Below are 4323 nucleotides of genomic sequence, written 5' to 3'. Positions count from 1 at the left end.
TGTGACAGGGGAGTTAGTTACAATACGCGGCTGTAGAAGGATCTTTCAGCTGTCTTGGCATTGCATACATGGGCAATAGCCTTCATTTCTCAGATAAAGAATAGACTGACGAGTTTCAGAAGAAGGTCTTTGTTCTGGCCATTTTGAGCCTGTAATTGAACCACAAATGCTGATGCTCCAGATAACTCAACTAGTCTAAAGAAGGCCAGTTGTTTTGCTTCTTAATTAATCAGAACAACCGTTTTCAGCTGTGCTAACATAACCACCACGGACGCACCACAAAAGCCTAGGGGAGGGCTGGGTGGGCATCTGACCACGGTGGTGGCTCAGGCTCTGGGCGAGGTCCCCACCCCACCATAGTCAATCCCAGCTTCCGTATTCCCCTCTGAATGACCACCCTCCTATTCCACCCACTTAATTTAAAGGGTAACGTCGAGATACGGGGCAGCACCGGGACAAGGGGCAGCACCGGAATAAGGTAGCTCAGGACAGAGAGGTAGCTCAGGACAGAGAGGTAGGTCAGGATAGAGAGGAAGCTCAGGATAGAGGGGCAACTCCGGACTGAAGGGCAGCTCCGGAGAGAGAGAGACAGCTCTGGAATGAGGGGCAGTTTTGGATTAATGGCAGCTCTGGGCTGAGGGGCTGCTCATGGCTGGCTGCAGGCTCTAGAACGCTCATGGCTGGCTGACGGCTCAGGACGCTCATGGCTGGCTGACGGCTCAGGACGCTCATGGCTGGCTGACGGCTCAGGACGTCATGGCTGGCTGACGGCTCAGGACGCTCATGGCTGGCTGACGTCAGGACGCTCATGGCTGGCTGACGGCTCAGGACGCTCTATGGCTGGCTGACGGCTCAGGACGCTCATGGCTGGCTGACGGCTCTGGACGCTCATGGCTGGCTGACGGCTCTGGACGCTCATGGCTGGCTGACGGCTCTGGACGCTCATGGCTGGCTGACGGCTCTGGACGCTCATGGCTGGCTGACGGCTCTGGACGCTCATGGCTGGCTAACGGCTCTGGACGCTCATGGCTGGCTGACGGCTCTGGAGCTCATGGCTGGCTGGCGGCTCAGGACGCTCATGGCTGGCTGACGGCTCTGGACGCTCATGGCTGGCTGGCGGCTCTGGACGCTCATGCCTGGCTGACGGCTCTGGATGCTCATGGCTCGCTGGCGGCTCTGGACGCTCATGGCTCACTGGCGGCTCTGGCAGATCCTGTCTGGTTGGCGGCTCTGGAGATCTGTCTGGTTGGCGGCTCTGGCAGATCCTGTCTGTTGGCGGCTCTGGCAGATCTGTCTGGTTGGCGGCTCTGGCAGATCCTGTCTGGTTGGCGGCTCGGCAGATCCTGTCTGGTTGGCGGCTCCCCTGACTGACGAACGGCTCTGACGGCTCGGGACAGACGGGCGGCCTAATGGCTCGGGACAGACGGATGGCTCAGATGGCGCTGGGTAGACGGATGGCTCAGATGGCACTGGGTAGACGGATGGCTCAGATGGCGCTGTGTAGACGGATGGCTCAGATGGCACTGGGCAGACGGATGGCTCTGGCCGAATGAGGCGCACTGTAGGCCTGGTGCGTGGTGCCGGAACTGGAGCACCTGGCTAAGGACACGCACCTTCAGGCTAGTGCGGGGAACAACAACAGGGCACACTGGACTCTCAAGGCGATACTAGGCTGGTGCGTGTACCGGCAATGGTGGTACCAGGCTGAGGGCACACACATCAGGCGAGTACGGGGAGAAGGAACAGTGCGTACAGGCTCTGGAGACGCACAGGAGGCTTGATGCGTGGTGCCGGAACTGGAGGCACTGGCCTGGAGACACGCACCACAGGGAGAGTGCGTGGAGGAGGAACAGGGCTCTGGAAACGCACTGGAAGCCTGGTGCGTGGTGTAGGCACTGGTGGTACTGGGGCTGGGGCGGGGAGGTGGCGCCGGAAATACCGGAGACCGTGCAGGGTACTGGCTCCTTGAGCACCGAGCCTGCCCAACCTTACCTGGTTGAATGCTCCCCGTCGCCCGACAGTGCGGGGAGGTGGAATAACCCGCACCGGGCTATGTAGGCGAACCGGGGACACCATGCGTAAGGCTGTGCCATGTATGCCGGCCCGAGGAGACGCACTGGAGACCAGACGCGTTGAGCCGGCTTCATGACACCTGGCTCAATGCCCAATCTAGCCCTACCAGTGCTGGGAGGTGGAATAACCCGCACCGGGCGATGAACACGTACAGGAGACACCGTGCGCTTACTGCGTAACACGGTGTCTGCCCGTACTCCCGCTCTCCACGGTTAGCCTGAGAAGTGGGCGCAGGTCTCCTACCTGCCCTCGGCCCATTACCTATTAGCCCCCCCAAGAAATTTTGGGTTTCTTCACGGGCTTCCGTGCTAGCCGCGTACCTTCATATCTCCGGTTCCTTTCTCCGGTTGCTCTGCTCTCACAGGCAACTAACCAAAAACAAGATCCCACAAAAACCCAGTGGGAAAAAGGCTGCCTAAATATGATCCCCAATCAGAGACAAACGATAGACAGCTGCCTCTGATTGGGAACCATACCAGGCCAACATAGAAATCAAAAACTAGAGTATCCACCCTAGTCACACCCCGACCTAACCAAATTAGAGAATAAAAGGCTCTCTAAGGTCAGGGCGTGACATAACATCAAAGTATTACCATTTCAAATGCAATTCACACATTACATCTGAGATGACTGCTGTTCATTTCATTACAATGATCTAACTATCAATTGATACAACTCCTCAAAATGATATGTAACTGTTGCATACTCTTAATGCATAAAAAAAACATGAATGAAACCACCACACACCCAGACACACACACACACACACAGACACACGCACACATACGCAAACTGGGGTAAAAATGTGGGGGTGAAATGTTTTTCATTCATGTTTTGTATTATGTTTTAATCTCCAAATCTCTGTTGGAATCCAGTCTGTCTGCTGGAGATTTCATCAGAATCTCTCTGGTGTGTGGTGTGTGTGTGTGTGTGTGTGTGTGTGTGTGTGTTGTGTGTGTGTGTGTGTGTGTGTGTGGTGTGTGTGTGTGTGTGTGTGTGTGTGGTGTGTGTGTGTGTGTGTGGTGTGGTGTGTGTGGTTTTCATTCATGTTTGTATTATGTTTTAATCTCCAAATCTCTGTTTGAATCCAGTCCAGTTATTTGCGTGACAATCACCATCTGACAAAATGTCATGATAAAATTTGATTTGATTTGACTGCCACAGCCCAGACACCACACAACACACACACACACCACACAAACCATTTCACCCCCACATTTATTTTATTTAACCTTTGTTACTAGGCAAATCAGTTAAGAACAAATTCTTATTTACAATGTCGGCCTACCCGGCCAAACCCTAACCTGGACGATGCTGGGCCAATTATGCGCCGCGCTATGGGAGTCCCAATCACAGCCGGTTGTGATACAGCCTGGAATCAAAACCAGGTTCTGTAGTGATGCCTCTAGCACTGAGATGCAGTGCCTAAGACCACTGTGCCACTCGGAAGCCAACGAGAGCCCCGTAATCATAACAGCCATAGTTCAACTAAAGAAAATGCTTAGTTGTAATGTCTTGTGATTTATGAGAGGGAGGAAGTTCACACCAGGATGTAAATATCACAACCACTGTTCTGAGTGGGTTTCATATGTAGGTACATCATTGTAAATAAGAATTTGTTCTTAACTGACTTTCCTAGTTAAATAAAGGTTAAATTAAATAAAAATTAAATAAAAGATATTTAGAGTTCAATCCCTGATAAATGTCCAAACCTCACAGCTGGAGAGCTTCCTGACTTATGGAGTGATAATGGCTTGTTTGTGTGACACCTCTTCTTCAGGAAGCTTTGTTGTGACTTTAACTAGGCTAGTACTAACAGAGAGATAAGACATGAGTTACAGCAGGTGGGGCCTACAGTATATACTGTACATACCAGTACCAGTCAAAAGTTTGGACACACCTACTCCATTCAATGGTTTTTCTTTATTTGTACTATTTTCTACATTGTAGAATAATAGTGAAGACATTAAAACTATGAAATAACACATATGGAATCATACAGTAACCAAAAAGTGTTAAACAAATCAAAATATTTGTTTATATTTGAGATCTTCAAAGTAGCCACCCTTTGCCTTGATGACAGCTTTGCACACTCTTGGCATTCTCTCAACCAGCTTCATGAGGTAGTCACCTGGAATGCATTTAAATTAAAAGGTGTGGAATTTCTTTCTTAATGCGTTTGAGCCAATCAGCTGTATTGTGACAAAGTAGGGGTGGTATACAGAAGATAGCCCTATTTGGTAAAAGATC

This window comes from Salvelinus sp. IW2-2015, unplaced genomic scaffold (genome assembly GCF_002910315.2).
Source record: "Salvelinus sp. IW2-2015 unplaced genomic scaffold, ASM291031v2 Un_scaffold2428, whole genome shotgun sequence".
Classification (NCBI taxonomy): Eukaryota; Metazoa; Chordata; class Actinopteri; order Salmoniformes; family Salmonidae; genus Salvelinus; species Salvelinus sp. IW2-2015.
This window is presented reverse-complemented; position numbering follows the sequence as displayed.